Consider the following 17,296-nt stretch of genomic DNA (forward strand, 5'->3'; position numbering starts at 1 on the left):
AGCTAACCACTGTAGCTTGAAGGAAGAATAACCAACTCTTAGTTGGTTATAACCAATAACCAATCTACTGAAGATAGCAAATAATTGCAAATATGCTACATATTTATATGTATGCTACATATATGCTACATATATATATATGTACATACATATGTGTGTATATATATATGTATATATATATATACATATATATGAGGGAATCATCATGCAAAACAAAAGCAAACACAAAGAGAGGAAATATAGTAACTTCAACTCCTTAGAAATAATTACTTTTGTCTACACTTACTGTCATAGACTCCCTTGATAATCAGTTTAAGAAACCCATACACAAATGCCTATTATTATATTGCCTAGAACCCTGTTCTAGGATGAGATCACGCACTGAGAGAAATAGGTTATATCCCTGTCTTTTGGACCTTTGATTTAGCTGAGATGAATCCTACCTTTAGTTAGCACACTGTATATGAAGAGAAGGGAGACCCTTCTCACACAAAATGAAACACACAAAATCCTTCTGAATGCAGCACTTTTTTTCACTGTGGAGAGCTCAAACACTGGAACAGCCTGCCAAAGAGACATTGTGAAGTCTCTGTTCTTGGGCATATGCAAAACTTGGGCAACCTATTCTAGGGGATATTTCTTCAGCAGGGCGGGTGGACTAAGTGGTCTAAAAAGATCCCTCCTACCATCAAAAATTCTGTGTATTTCCGTACAACACATTGCAAAATTTTATTAAATAGTAGTTGCCTTTCACTTTTAAATCAGTTTTGTATTACAAGATTGACATATAGCATAATTAAGAATATGTGAGGGTAAGATTTCTGCAAGATGTATGAAGGGAAGCTCCACAAGCAATTAGTCCCAACAAGTAAATACCTTGATAAATAACATTTACTAAGACAATATGGAAAGAGGACAAAGCTGTTTCAAGACCCACAGGAAGTCAGGAAGTGGGATTGAAAGTAGATTAGAAGCAGTAGCTAACTCCTCTCACATTTGGAAATAAAGTTCTCAAAGTCTAACACAGTGGTAGAGTACAATGATTCTGCTGTCAATTTGATACATTCATCTTTCTCTTCCTTTTTCTAAAGAAGAAATAAATTATGTAACAGACAAACTGATAAAACTACAATTTCTGACATTCTTGACATTCTTGTAACATTAAGAAAGACAAAGTCTGATGAGAATGAATGCAGAACTATTTCCCTTCATTCTGCTGGCACTTTAAGCCATTTATTTTAGTAATTCTTTTTGAACTATATCTTCATATCTGAAAAGTTTTTTGTACGAAACATGACAATTTTCTTAAATTACTCTATCCAGCATGTTTTTTCTGACTACATTCCCTAATTTACTTCTTCTACCAAAAGTCAGGCCTGAGTCATGGAAGAAATATTGGAATACAATAACTCATTCTTTCAGGTATAATAACTTTGCTAACTACTGTAGGCAATCCAATCACTAATTTCAGGTACACTGCGCCTTAGCCTGTCCACTTCGACATCATCCCAAACTTTAAAATACACTCTTTTACAAGTGGACTGAATAACTGGAACCTGTGATGCCAGCATGTATTTTGTCTATAGATTATACTCATGCATAGTTTAGCTGTTCCCCTGCAAATATCTAATAGTGGATCTGGCCTAATACTGGCAAGAATACTCATAGGGCAATAATCTTATTTATCCGAGGCAGATTCCCACAGTCAAAGTGAGCAGGGTAAAATCAGCACAGAATCAATGAAGGAAAACAAACAAACAAACAACAATCTCCCTAACATAGCAACTAATGACAAAAGAGGAAAAGAGGTGGAACGAGTCAACCAGCTAAATGAGCATAGCAAATAACGCTGAAAAAAAGTAGTATCAAAGCCTCTGTTGTTGCCCACACCACAGACTGATTGTCTCAGAAACATGGGCTGTTTGGGGCCAATAGAGTTCACTGGGGGATTTCTTGAAGACTCTTTTTTCCCTCTTGTTCTGTATTTTAAACCTAAATAAAACTTAAGCAGTGATCAACATCAAACAGACCTGAAGTCCTCCTCTTTTAAGACAAGTTGTTAAACAAGAAATAGCAGGAGAGTAAGTTTGTGAGTATGGTCGTTCATATATAATCATGATGTGGCTTACAATTCCCTTCTTCTCAACTTGCAGTGCTGCAATGTACTTTAACAAGCACAAAATCTTTATTCAAGCTTTGCCCAAATTTCCATTATGAGGCTCATAAAGACAGTGTCCCTCTGAAAATAGATGTGGCTTCAGATTGATACTAAGCCTGACTCTTCTAATGATTCAAACATGAGAATTTTTCTATTTTTAATGTGCAAATCCTTTTAGAAGCCCAAGTACAACCACAATAAAAATGCCTGCTTTGTCTGCTAACTAATTGGAGATAGGAAAGTTACTGAACACAACATAGGAAAACTAGGTGTTAAGCATTATTATTTGTGTTTGTTGAGATTTACATCATCATGGAGACACTTTCCATCATATTAAGACCCATTCTTATGCTTGGTTATGTATTAAAGAATGATGGGCCCAAGTGTATTAGTGTTAAATGCTGCTCCAAACTCCTTTCTCAGAGGTTATTTGGCCATTTATTCTCAGCTTTTCACTTTTTCTAGTGATGTATTTCATCTAGCCACCTAAGTGAAGCTGGGCAATTATTTCTGAACATTTTGTAACAGTAATGCATCCTTCTTTGTTCATTATTTTTCATATTCCTGAAAAAATTAAGTATTTCATTTCAAGTGGAATAGAAGAGCCCATGCAACGCAAAGTGACATTTTTGGGTGTTTTGCTTCGTCAAATAATTTTTTTCAATTCCCTTTGATCTATTCTACTTTTATTGTTATTTATAAATTCTACTGCTAAACCAATAAAATCATGTTGGCCTAGTTTCAGCTACAAAGATTTTGTTGTCTCCTTCTAACAAAGAAGGGGTTTCCAAAGCAATGGAGCACTATCACTATTATCAGAATCTCAGAGACTATAAACTTTTAACCTTATAGTTGGCATTACTCTAAAGCTGATATGATTTTATAGTCAGCATGGTCTTATGAGGGCAGAGTTTTAGAATAACCACTTCAAAAGTAGATAGCAACATTTCTGAACATAGTTCGTAAGGCAGACTACACACTCTCCAACTATTTGAGTAGGAAAAACAGATGCTTTGTGGGTAAATGAGAACAGTTTAATTTGATACAAAAGAGAGAGGTTTTGGAGAATTCTAGTCCTATTGCAAATGGGTGAAGTTATGCTGAAGAAGCATAAAAGGCTTGAAATTACCTTTAATCTTTATGGGGTAATCCAAATCTGGTTTTAATTTATGAATTTTATATTTCTTTATTTTAAAAATTAGATATTCAAGCCTACTTATAATGGAACAAGTCTCTGCAGCTGATGGCTTATACCACCACAGCCAAGGTGTAATAAAGCCCGTATTTTGTCCAGCCATCCAAATTTACCCAGACACTGCTTAATCATAGCAGGGGATATACAATGTATTTTGCTACCCAACATCTACTTAATTGTTGCATGCTTGGGAAAAATCCCTGCAGAATCAAGGCAGGATAGAGGTATACTGACAGGCAAAAGCCTGAGGTGCAGAGAGTATTTGAGGCCCCTTTCTCTAATCTAATGGACAACAGATGTGCCTAAGTGAGGAGAGGATTAATCTTCAAACATCTCATACCTCCTTGCTATATGACACAATGGGAGTTGTTCATACAAGAAGAGTGCCCGCCCCAAGCTGAGTTTTCCAGGAATGGCATAGGATTCTTCTTCTGAGTGCAGATGAGGGTATTGTAACTGCTTTTGAAGTGATGAATGGTGCATCTAACCAGCTGGAGAAGGCCACCTGCATGCCATACCCTGGGAGATGTGGAAGTACTTGGGGAGTAGTTAATAAATCCTTGAATTGACAGGGGCAGATTTTGCAGCCTTTTGGCAAATGGTGGCTTCATAAACTAGATTTACATTTACCCTCAAACCAAGACAACAGCAACTCCAGCCTATGCATGCATGTTTGTGTGCATGTGTGCACGCTTAGATGTTGCATTTTATAAACCCTCTTGTTGACTCATTCCAGAAGTGAGGCAAGAGTTTCTTCATTGTACAGCTTTTGCCGTGTGCCAGCAGGACAGGATGAATTGAAGACAGTATTCCAAGCAGCATAATACATTCTTGCTCTTGTAGCTAGCTTTCAGTACAAAGCAGGAGAAAAACAAAGAGCTAAAGAAAGGAAAATTCAGAAAGATCTACAGTCCAGGGAACCTGAAAGGGATTAACTTGGTCTCCCAGGCATGATTCGTTATGCTGATCCGAGAATAAGACAACATGGGGCTATGGTAGCTGTCGACCTGCTAAGCCCCTTGGAAGGCTGAATTGTCAAATATCACATCCCTTCCTGAATGCTCCATCTGTGTTTGCTAGTGTCCACATTGACAGCTGCCTGCCATCTTGGCAACAAAGTCAATGCAACTTGAGAATCTGCCATGGATGTCTAGCACGCATATACACAAAAGCCCACAGCCTTTAGGCTTAACAAACCCTGCTTGCTAGCCACTCCAGTAAATAAAGCAGTCCACGTATCTCAGTATATAAACCAATTCCAAAATCATTAGGAGTGCTTGAGTCCATTAACATAGCGGTGGCTGAACGTGTATTTACTCAGACACAGTAGTGCTAAGAACTGAAGGTTTCTGTATGCATTAACTCCCAGACAGTGGATTCTGATCTGGAAGGTATGTGTTTCTCTAAAAAAAGGCAAGATGCGTTAATCTATCTCACTTGTGATCTACATACAGCTGCTATTCGGCAGGGTCAATAATTAGCTTTCATTTTAGTAACTTTATCAAAACACAGAGGATGTCTTGCTATGAATGCATATCACTGAATATATACAATGAGAGTATTTTAATAAAAAAAAAAAGAGGTAAAAAATAATTCAGTGAACTTGGAAAGAATAAAGAATTGAGAATTCCACCCACTGTTACTCATCCATTTGAATAGGAGATGAGCTGCCAGTGAGGAGTACAACAGCTAGTAACACTGCTATATTTATATAGGTCCTTCAGAAAAACAGAAAAATATTAACATAATTTATAACATGCTGCTTAATTGAATCAAACTACAAAAGACTATTTGTGATTAGTCCAGCCACTCCTTAATCAGAAGTAAGGATACCATCAGAGGTTTCATATGGAAGTTATATACTGGTAACAGGGTATTTATATATATCTTCCTTTGAGATACTTTAGCTTATCATGGGTATGAATCTGTAGATTCATACATTAGGCCTGAATTTTTTGATGGGATTTTAAAGAGGTGGAAATACCTCTTGAAATGACAAGAAATAGTTTAATTTTGCCTTCAGGTTCATGCATTGAAACCAACTAAAGCCTCAGGTTAAAGAAATTTAGGTCACGTGCAAAGCAGTTCTGCTGCCACAGTTACTAGTTATTCCTGCTTGCATAACAGATATTTTCAAGAAAGCAAAGTAATCCATTTCTTAAAGAATATTTGTTCAAGAGATTCAATCAAAAGAATTTTCAAAAATAAAAGTTGAACTCTAACAAGCAGATTGTCCCTAGAGGATGAATTACAAACCAGAAAAGATGACCAGGCAAATGCCTACAGCATTACTCACTGGCCCTGGCACCCTTAACTACTCTGGGGATGAAGCATTGACCTTGCTCTGTCCTGTGTGACTGAATGGCAAACAGGAAACTTCTTCTGGAGCAACTGAGGACCATGGAAGCAGGGGAGAGAAAGTCCATAAGCAAAATGTTTGCAACCATGCCCAGCTTCGGGGCTACAGAGGTTCAGAGAAGTTGCTAACTTCCCCCAACTCTGGACTATATGAAAAGAATGGTAAAAACAAAAGTGAGTGGAGAGCAAAGAAACAAAAACATTGTGTACAAATTGACCAAGTTCATTCACGTTACAAATACTGGCTTCAAGCCCTGATGGTTACTGAGTGAGACTCACCAACGAGTAGAGTTCACCCTCTGGCATCTTCAGAGTCCCTTCCCCAGTGCTGGAGTAGCTTTTTTTGGCACATTTGGGAAAAAAAAGTGTAGTCTGTTGGTTTGGGAAGGGTCATAGCTCAGGCTGGGAGAGTCAGTGCTGAAGTATCAGGAACACCAGTTTCTGATAGCTTTTTGTACCACTTCGTATGCCAGGAGAGTGAACTTGGCCCACTACAAATGCTGTGGGGTAGGCTAGGATAATGTAACTTCAGTAGTGCAGTTTTATGGGCCATCTATTAACAAATGATTCTGTTCCAGTGGTTTCCTAACAATTCAGCAGGAGTTCACTAACTTTGTCATTGGAGCATAAAGCTGTATTTATTTGTTTGTTTGTTTGGGGAGTTGCATAATCCACCCCACACAGCTCCTCTACTCATGAAAAACTTTCAGACCATTTACATAGTTAATTGACAAAGTGGTGGCTTAGATAGTGTCTCATCCTTGAGCATTGTTATTTAATATGTTTCCAATTCCTACAATTACCTCCCTTAGGCACAAGGCTGAGCAAATAGGCTGGCATTTCACAGTACCTTGAAGGTCAACTAATTCAGGGTCTGTCCAGTCACCTGGGAATGTGGGTGCTGAAGCCAAGGATCCTGCACCAGTATAGCCTTGCTTTCTCCCCCCAGACACTCTTTATGTCTCCATAAAAAGCCAGCTCTCAGGAGCTAGGCATAGAGAGGTTAATCCTTATTACTAGTGACACTGGAAAATGCTTATGACAGATGCACAGTGGGTCTCTTTTGGAAGACTGCATAACTGAGAGCATGGGAAGGATATTTTGCACAGAACTGCCAGGAGGCTTAGAAACTGTATTAGAAAAAGTCTGGTTCTTTCACTGCATAGCTCATTTAATGAAGCTCTTTGCCTTAGGGTAAGGGAATGTACAGTATTTGAGCAGATAATCTATGTGACGTAACAAATTAACCTCTGAAAAGAACCTCAATAGTTATGCAAAGCTTTCTTTATATCTTGCTTTCTTTTGAATAACTAAGCCCCATATCCTAAAAAAAAAAAAAAAACAAGTTCTTGCTAAAAGATAGATGGCTCGTGCTCTGCTATTACACTTGGTAGCAAAAAATAGCAATGGGAAGAAAAATCTTTCCATCTTAGGGGGACACCATTGTGTAAGCAGCATGAACAAATGGCAAAAGTGCCTCTTCAACCATCCTGATTTCAAAAGGAAATTTTTTGTGGAACAAATTCTGCTTTTAGCATAGATTAACATTATTGGTAGGGAGGGTATAAAACCACACAGTAGCACAGAATTCTAATTAGCAAGAGTCACTAAGTTGCAGGTTTGTGCTGAGATCTAACTAAAGCACTTGCAAAGATTTTTCTCTGTCCGACTGGGGTTGGACTGATGCCCTGAAGATTAAACAGGGCTGCATAATTCCCTAGTGTCTGCTTGAGCTGATGGTGGGCACTGTATCTTTCCTCAGCAGCTGCTCACAAGGAGCCTGGACAGGTTCCCTTTGAGGCTCCTTGTTCCCAAATAGTGTCCTCTTTTTCACCTGCTGCGTTTCATTGCATGGCAGGGAACAACACAGAATCCTGCTTGAAACAGAGCCACTGTGGTCATGCCATAACTTCTCTAACAAAAGCACTATAAAAAAAATTTGCCTTCGTTCTAAGTGAATTCCTGCCTTTCAAAGAGCCAAAATAATTTAAATGTCAAAACAGGGTGCTCAAATTTCATAAATAACCAGAGCTCAGGATTTCTAACAAAAGTGAATGCAAAATGAATTGGAGCTGGTTCATTACACATGAAGGCTTGCATGGAATCAGTCACATTCTTTGTTTGCTAGCTGTTAGGACTACACTAAGACTTTCTTACATCCTAGGTGAGTGGTTCCATGGGGACAGTTTTCTGAGCAGTAAGAAAAGTCTCACGACTGCTTTTGGTTCAGGGAAGCCGTGCCAAAAACAGGCAAGAAGGAAAAACAATGCTGATAACTGAGTGAAAATTTATTGTAAAGTACAGAACTGTTCTCACTCAGTCCCTTTCTGTATTATTCAGTTTCCAAAAAGAAAATTTTTAAGCTTACTGAGGAGCTCTCATTTTGGTGTAAGTGAGATTAAAGTATTCTATTAATTTCTAGAGCCCCAAGAGTCTTCAGAAATTTCTTTTTGTTTGATGTATCAAAAAACTTGAACATGTAATGGGTTTGTTTACATTCTGAAAGTATCTCTGGGATGGTTTCCTGATGAGGGTACAGAATAAAATGGTAATTTAGTACTAAGATAAATCAAATCATGCAAAAGAGTAAAATAAAGGCAAACTGCTTGCACATTGCATCTTTCCCACCATGCTATACTTGTTTGCTGCAAAATAGCAACTTCAGAACAATGTATCTTTTAGGGAACCATGCAGAACACAGTGTTTATACCGGGAATCAAAACCTCACAAACTGCAACATGCTTTAGATTTATGCTTCAGAGTATTATCTAATCCTCATTAATTCCAAAGCTAAGTAGTGGTCTGAGTTGCAGAAGGTCTAAAACATACAACAAAAATATGAAATCACTTAAAGCTAAGTCAGAAAGATAGACTTTCCAGTAATTAACCACTTAGCTTCCAGTTTTAGACATGTATCTGTCTTTAGCACGTGAGTGACCCTACAGAATGCGAGTCTTTGGAGTGCAGGTTATAAAAAGTCACACAGCAGTAGTAAATAACAGCTGTGGGGGATCTGAGGAGTGGGAGAGAACTTGGACTTTAACCTTGTCACTCCTTCAAGAATGATTGTTCTGTCCTGACCTTGACGTAGTGGGATTTTCTGAAGGGAGAAATTCCAAGTTTGTGGAGAAAAAGGAAACATTCTCTGCCAGATTATTTTGTTAATAGCAGCTGTCCGAAACTGCTCGGATACTTGGAATGTCCCAGTAAGTCCCAATAGAGAAGGTACAAAGGACAAAGGGCAGGTAAGATTGTGCCCATCTTCAAGCATTTGCTTATTTGGTCTCTCTGATCTCTAATTCGACTTGGGCCCAAAACTCCAAAAGTAAACATGCCTCTAACTGAGCTGGAGTCTATATTTGGCCAGGGGAAAATGCTGCCTCTCAGTCTTACCTCGAGCATGAACATACACATGCAAGTGCAATTGCAGAGTAGAACAAATCTCATTGGAGGGAGAACTACTTAATTTGTGCTGGAGCCTAAACAATCACTGAGAAAACACACTAAGGTCTTTTCAGCTTAGCTGGAATTAGCTTAGAGGGCAAGTAATGAATCTAACTGTTACTCTAGTTTCCATGTCAGCAAAATAACAGATGTACAGTATAGCAGAGTTGGGGAAATGGGTTTTGTTTGTAGAGCAGGTGCTACATTAACTATCGCATGGAAGTTTCTCAAATACATTTGGAGCCAGTTGGAAAGGAGCCAAGAGTACAGCTTCCATTTCATCCCCTGGACATCCAGCTGTGCAGCTGCATAAGCCCCCAGAAGCAGCTGAGGCAGTGAAAACAGTGACACCTTGTCACTTCTTCAACCATTTCTAATGCCCCACCACAAATATGAAATAAATAAAACACACAGAAACCACCCTCCCTCAGTTATGTATACCATGAGCCAGCTGTCAGATATGGCTGTCAGAGCGTGCTAGGCAGATGGGACACAGCAAGTTTTCCCTCATCTCCAGCAATTACTGCACCCAGCACATCAGGGAATGGACATAGGTCTGCACATGCGCTAAAGGGACTTTTAGGAAACATCAGTGGGTCTGTATAGACATCACAATGATAAGCTCTGTTGTAAAGAAATGATTTGACATGCTAGGCAACTGCAGAGAAACCAGTGTCTTTTTAATAGCAGTGCATAGAAAATGTAGCCAGCAATTAGGCTGAAGCTGTCATCAACAGGCAGAGAGAGGCTTAGCACTATTACAAGAGCTGAGGTGGCTATTAAGTGCAATCTGTCTTCACTGAACAATTCTTCCACGGCCAAAAGACTTGGAAACTTCTGCTGATACTTTGCACAAACCCTTCACCTGAACAGGGCTAGAGCTGTGGGCAAGGGTGAGGTCCTACAGATGGGAAGGTATCTTAACACAGATTTAAATATAAAATGACTGCAAAACAACATCCAAAGAGAGTTCCCAGAAATGTGAAAAGTTCAGGGTGGTTTTTAAGCTACAGAAGAAGCAAAGGTAAGACAGCAGCATTATCCAAGCATGAAGAAGTTAACTGATTATAAGCAGAAGCTGAAAAAAACACTAGGTGAGTGCTTTTAAGCAAATGCAAAGTAAAATAAACTCAAACATCTGTTTCCATGTAATAGGCATTCAGAAATCAAATGAAAGCAAGACAACCTGTGCAACACTGATAATAATGATAGCAGTGTACACAAATGATAAAATAATGTGCAGTTGCCCAGAGCGCTGTAAGTGATGAAAGTCAATAAATTCAATGCATTGAGAACTATAAGGAACACCTATATATTAGAGCTCTATATTGACATTGAAATATATACATCAGAGTTATGCCAGTGACTGAGCAGAATGGGAGATAACAGAGGTAGTCTTCAGATCTTATGACAGGATGTGATACAGAAATAAAATATTTGGATTCTGTAACCAAATGCTTACTGAAGTAACTAGCTGGTGAAGTCATAAAAAAAGAAAATACCCATATTTTAGTGGTGAATTGTACCCAGGCTCAGTTCTGTACAACAATTCACTCTGTTCCGACTCAGCATTTGTGCTAGAAAAAAAAAAACAAACTAAACAACCCCCCCAAAATAACCCAAAAAACCCCAAATAAACCACAAAAACTCCACTGACTTCCAACCCTGTGATTGCAGTAGGTTACTTCTGGGAAGAAAAAAAAAAAGGTTCACTAAAAATTAGGAAGCTTGTTAAATTAAAAGAAACAGTTAAAAAGATAAAAATGCTTACACAGTTGCCTTGGAGACAGTTTATGAAATAAAAATGAGATGTTCAGAAGAAATGCATACCACAATCAAAATACTTTAAAAACCTTAAGAAAAGTTAGCATAGTTAAGGAGGAGAGTACAAGAAACTATGGAAGGCATCATGACATATTCAAAAATAGAAGTCTGTGAAAGAAATAGAAAACTGAGAAGAATAAAAAGGCTGTAAATGTAAATGTGTAACACAGTGTCAAAAATTATTCTGAGAAAGAGCTTGTTCATCACATAGAAGCTGTATATTTTCTGAAAACACCAACCAGGTAACAACAGAATCATCAGCACTCAGATTTGAAGTACAAGGGCACTCTATGGAATTGGATAATAAAAATTAAATTATTGATTTGCATCGGTATTTGCCACTGAACTCTTTGCAAGGGTTCTGCTAGAGGGAAGTTTGGGGAGGTGTTTAAAATATCAACAGCTTTAGGAAAAAAAAATTTAAGAAAAAGTAATCACAGATAACATTGTCACAGCTGTCCTAAAACAATCCCAGCTGTGAATACCCTAGCTATTAACTGCAGTGAGCTTTGTCACTCAACTGGGTCCTAAAGCTTAAGAGGTTTGTTTTAAGAGATTTAGGAGTTTTGTTTCAGGATTGAATGAGATTTTAGAGAAGAAAACCTGACAAATTAGACTGATTTCCATACCAGCTAAATTGGTCATTTACAATAAGAATAGCATTTGTAGATAATTACATAATACAGTAAAAGTAATCAATCCAGCCTTTGGAAAATGAAGTTATACAGAGCAGTTTTGAGAAGTGACAAGTGGTATTGTCAGGGCAGAGCAGTGTGAGGAAGCCCATGGGGCAGGGGTCTATCCCACTACTTCAGCCAGGAGCATGGAAAATGGAGAGGCTGGGGCAGCACCAGAGCTGGGGAACCAGGCACTGCCTGGGGGGACATGGACCAGCTGGGGCCAGGCCTGGACACAGCCTTGTTTGTGGCCAGGATGGGCACGGTCCATAGCAGGGCTGTGGGTCCTGGACATCCAGCCCACTTTGGCATCAGTGGAGCAGGGGCTGAGTTCCCAACAGCTGACAAGGGGCCCTGGGTCTGCATGGAATGGACAGCCCCAGGAGCCAGGCAGGACAACAAGTCCCAGGGGTGCTCTCAGGGCCTGGGCAACTCTGCTAAAGTTTCCCTAAAGAATCCCCTTTACAGCTTCCTATATCACAGGATTAAAAAAAAAAAATCATGAGATGAAGATAACTCACTGACAAAGGGAAGAAGGGATAATAACAGGTGGGGTCTGCCAGGGATGCAGGCTGCACACAGGGACTGCACTGGAATCTGTGTTCACATATGTTCATGTAGTTCATAAACTACGTGGAAATGGCGAGAGCAGATGTGGAAAAGCTCATTAATGATAATGTTATCCATGGCATTAAAAATAAAACTGCATTTTTGTAACTGTACCTCACCGCTGCACAGCTGTGATACAGAGCTGCTGCGTGACAAGGCAGAGAGACAGCAAAGGAAATTCAGCGTTTGCAGATGCACAGTGACCGGCAGGGGACAAAAGCACACTGCCTGCCCACAGCACCCATGTCCTTGCTCACTGTCCCTGCTGGGGAAGGAGATCCAGAAGACCCCACTGAAAACTCTTCACAACATCACTCAGGTGGTGGGCAGAAGTCAGAATGGCAACTCTGGCAGACTGTTCAATGTAGGTCACGTAGGAAAACTGTCAGTGTGAAAACAGGACACAGAAGTGGCATGTGGCTTGTCTGAGGAAAAGTTACACAGGCTGGAAATCCTCAGCTTTGCCAAAAGATGATTGAGGGCAGAACTGTCAGAGCTCCATGCAGGTAAATAGCTTAGTGAAAATAAATTCAGCATGATCACTCACAATTTTTCATAACATATGAACCACAAGAAACACAGGGAAATTGGATAGCAAGTTTGAACAAGCAAAAGCCTTTTATTTTTACATATGAGAAGCTTACATAACAGAACCTGTTGCTATGGCGTGTTTAGATGCCAGTAAACTAAGACAAGCATTGAATGTTATTAAGTAAATTAATGGAAAAGCAATTTTACTTGAAGATTCAATGCTATTTACTATTCAGGAAGCCCAAAACATGGATCAGAGGAAGACAGGAGAATGTCATGAGGCATGGGATGCAATAAATAATCTATATATAATTATATATTGCTAAATTATTTCTCTGAGTTTACCTTAAAGACAATCATGAGGGTATGGAACCAAATAGAACGTTAGCATGATTTGCAATAATATTTGTATTTCCTAAGTTGATACAGTACTGTAGTCAGTGACTCTACCTATTGTACCTTCTCATTCACTACTGATGAAATGATCTTTCTTCCTCCTCAGACCCTGATGTATTTCATCTCACAGAAAGAGGATCCATCCCTATCCTGGAGGCACTCCCAGCATATTTTTTAATTAAACCGCTGCTAGTATCACTTTGCATACCTGGAATTTAATAAATGCCTAACAGTGAAAAGGAAAAAGCAATCCTCCTTACTGTGAAATTGCACATTCCTGAATCCAATAAGGTGAGAGGTGTCAATTCATAGCTCCTGAGGCTGCAGCTTCAAAAACACTTCCTTTTTTTTAAAATAGATTAATTTCTGCTGGGGTCAGTTCCTTGACCCAGATCATGGCCCAGCCACATATTCATTAGCATTGCTGCAACTATGCTTGCAGAAATGCACAGCCAAGTCTGGAAGTAGAGAAAGGGTCATCTTTTAAGCAGTAACCTCTACGTAACGGTGGTTGAAACAGTTTTAATAGAAAAGCAGGAAATATAAGCAAAGTGCTAAGAGGTAGAGAACCTGCACCTTTCTAATCATGTCATCATACAACAGTATTGAAAAGGCAGACATAAAGGCAAGGCTTCCTGCTGCAGGAACAAAGAGGGAAACAGCTGCTTTTTGAAAGGCAGAGTGTCATCTTCCTGCACAACACAATGCTACAAGATAACAGGCTGTGTCATATGTATTCTCCAAAGAACATAGCCAGATGAACTCAGACAAGAACAGCTCATCTGGTTAGACTTTATTGTCCCAGCTAGCCATAAGGCATGCTTCTCCTAATGCACATTAGCTGAAAGCACACTTGACATTTTATCACTCAAATTATTCAGACAAGCACCTTTTAACCCAGTGCTTGAAAAGTTTAAATGAACAGTAATGGAAAACTGTTAGCTAATGAAAAAGGTTACTTTGTCCCACATAGTGTTAATTAAGCATTCCTAAAGATCCAGTTCCAGCTCTTCTTATGCCCCACTGACATTTAATGCTTTGGGATACACTGAAGGAAATTCTCTTATTTCAAAGCCCTGCTGAAGTAAGGAGCCAAATGACCTTACTTCCACCTACTCTTCCAATCTGCCAAGCTGAGCTGTAAAATAATAAATATAATGTAAAAAGATGCAAGCATCTTTGATTTCAAGTAGACAAATCAATGAAATAGCTGCAAGGCAAAGCAGGTGCATAGCAGCTGTACTACCAGTTCTGAAGTCACAAAAATACTGTAATTACAGCCACTCGACACACTGACTTACCTGTCTGCCAAAGTGCTTGGCATCCATCACTGAGCAATATGCAAGTGGTGCTTGTGTGGCAGAGTGGACTTTGCCTTTCACGTGGAGCTTTGCTTCTGATAGTGTGCTGACACTGTATCACAGTGCCCTGCCAGGAGTATTCTGGAAATATATGACAGGAGTAAAGACAGGCTTTCAGTGGCCAGCAATAATCCTTTCAACATCAGTATATGGAAGTGCCTGCATTTACAGTGTACAGTCTAAGTGGGGCTATCAAAGTTGCAATAACTTCTGTCATCATGTTGGCTCTGTTTTTCGTTCTTCCTCACGGCCTTAGAGCAGGCACACGCACTCTTCTGTACCTTATCAATAAAGAATGCATGCTTACATTCCTCACACTGAGGTAGGCAGTGGGATTTACATTTATATCTGTTTCTATGCCAATCAAAGATGAAATTTTCCCCATTTCTCTTCACAACCCAGAGTAGGATTGTCTTCAGATAATAAAGAAGTTGGCAAACAGCCCCCCAGCTTTGCATAACCATCTCACAGAAAGCAGCACTTTGCTGAATCTTTCTCTCAGTCCAGACCTTGAGACAGCATGGATCTCAAAGAAAAAGTCTTAAGATGATGCAGCTGTGATCAACCTGTTCTGGTGAAAGGTGCCCCTGCCCACAGCAGGGGGCTTGGAACCAGATGATCTTTAGGGTACTTTCCAACCCAGGCCATTCCATTATTTTATTCTATGATTCTATAAACTCTTCAATTTACAAGGCACAGCATTCCCTGAACTCTCACTACACCAGAATAATGGAAGAAAGGGTAAGTGAATGCTTTTCCACCACCTAATTTATACACCTTGGTAGTTAAGTAGATAACTGGCCCAAACCAAGGGGTTTGAGTGCCTCATTTTTGTTATGTTGGCTGACCAAGAAGGACTAAACCACCTTGCTTTGAAGGAAGTAGATTGGTCACTGCAGATCACCCTACAGAGCGAGAAGGCAGGCCAGCCCTTGGGCACTGAAGGTCCAACTTGATTCAACCTAGCACTCTTCTGAGGAAAATGTCAGTTTTGTTTACGCAGTGGCTGAAATGCATAAGCCCCATGCCTATTGCCATAGCAGGACATCTTTCCAACTCCTGCACTCCAATATTCCCTCCACACTGATCAACAATCCACGTTTGGACATCTATTAGTACAGGCTGTCATACATTAAAATTCACATGCACGTCTGTCTGTGATGGTGAAGAGCTGCACGCCTCACTTGAGGAAACTTCAGGCACAATGCAGCAGCTCACTGAAGATTTGGTCTGATGAAATCTGGAGGATGCATTTGCCCTCCTATCAAAAGCATCGGGAGATAACATGATCAAAGGAAGAATGCTCTTTAAGCTATTTATCTTTGCAAAGAATGACCTGATGATGTTTAATGGGATGATTAGGCATAGCTATGGTTTAACTCACATTTAAAAGATTATTTGCGTGATTAACTGGTTGCCAGAACGAAAGTATCTAATGACAATGGAAAAGTAATTTCATCAGTACATTCAAAAAGATGGTTTGCACTCAGTCTTGATATCCAGATCTTTATTTGGGTCATCTCTTAGCAGTGTTTCAGAAGTAGAATAGTGTGTTAGTTCAAAATTGGATTTTAAAAATTATGTTGAAAGGGGTCTCCTTCAAGGTAGGCTAATAGCAGTCAAAATATTCAAATCTAGGTAATAGAGATGCTAGTGTTGTTCACATTGCTTTAAATATGTTTTTTTGGGATAGAGAGAGAAAGGAAGGATGTAGACAGCAAAAATATACTTCTGCTGAAATTAAATACAGTATATGGAGCCTTGAAATTTTAAGCCATAGTTTCAATGTTTGAATCCAGATCACTGAAATTATGAACTGCTACGGTTTATCTTATTAGAGGTCAGAGGACCCAAAGGACTAACCAACATGTGCTGGTTACTATGTAAAAGAGCACCTCCTGGTACAAAATATATGATGAGGCTTTTAAGCACATGTACAGTTAGAGGCTGGGATTGAGTTACTGATACAGGACAAGGTAGAAGCTTTTCAGGAACATGTAAATAATTCTGATTAACCAGGCACTGCACTCCTAAAATTATCTCCTTTTCTCCACACTGCTTACAACTGAAGTATTGAGGTATCTTTGATCAAGGGGAAGAAAACTGAAAGGGCCAACTTCCATCTCAGATCAAATTCACAGACTCTGCAATTATTCAACATTTACACAACATAAATGACCAGACCCATCATACAGGAAAAGCCTAGCTATGTAGCTCTAACAGAGCCACTTTATTGAGTTTCAGGAAATAGAGAACTTAAGGTGTGCAAGTCCACATCTCCCTTTAATAGTTCTCTGTCCCAGCATGCATGGCAATTGAGACAGCCACAATACACAGAACATCCTCATACAAACTCAGAAGGCTTCAATGTAAACAGAGTAACACCATACCACAGCAGAAGACTTCAGGTGTCTGCCTATGCAGAATCACATCACTTCAGAAGGCTACAAGCAGCTCCTTTTCTTGGTCTTTAGGCCAACCTTTTATAGCCCTAATGTTGATGCATTGCACCTGTGTGCCCTCCGTTCCCTTTGGTGATTGGTCAGTGCACCTCAGCACTCCCTGTCTCATTGCCTTCAATGCTGCTCACCTGCTTTTCACAGCTGTACCCATTGGGGATGAGGCTCGGCCACAGCCCCATCTCCAATTACCACAAACTGTGTGCCTACAGTTCTCAAGTTTCATTTAGCTGAAAAAGATGAATTCTCTGACATATTGGAAGGAAAGCAGGGAAATTGTCCTC

General features: G+C 39.5%; 1 long non-coding RNA gene across 1 annotated transcript in view; it reads right to left on the reverse strand.

Annotated features, from left to right (window-relative positions):
• Positions 1-7,520: 7,520 nt before the first annotated feature.
• The window catches only part of LOC146767884 (uncharacterized), a 30,952-nt gene continuing 21,176 nt past the window's right edge, over positions 7,521-17,296 (reverse strand). Inside the window, exons 2-3 of the long non-coding RNA XR_014953718.1 lie at positions 14,494-14,634; positions 7,521-12,647 (exon numbers count right to left, since the gene is read on the reverse strand). This is a non-coding gene — a long non-coding RNA (uncharacterized LOC146767884). The remainder of the gene's footprint in view (positions 12,648-14,493; positions 14,635-17,296) is intronic.

The sequence above is a fragment of the Lonchura striata genome, chromosome 3 (genome assembly GCF_050655825.1).
Source record: "Lonchura striata isolate lonStrDom1 chromosome 3, ASM5065582v1, whole genome shotgun sequence".
NCBI lineage: Eukaryota > Metazoa > Chordata > Aves > Passeriformes > Estrildidae > Lonchura > Lonchura striata.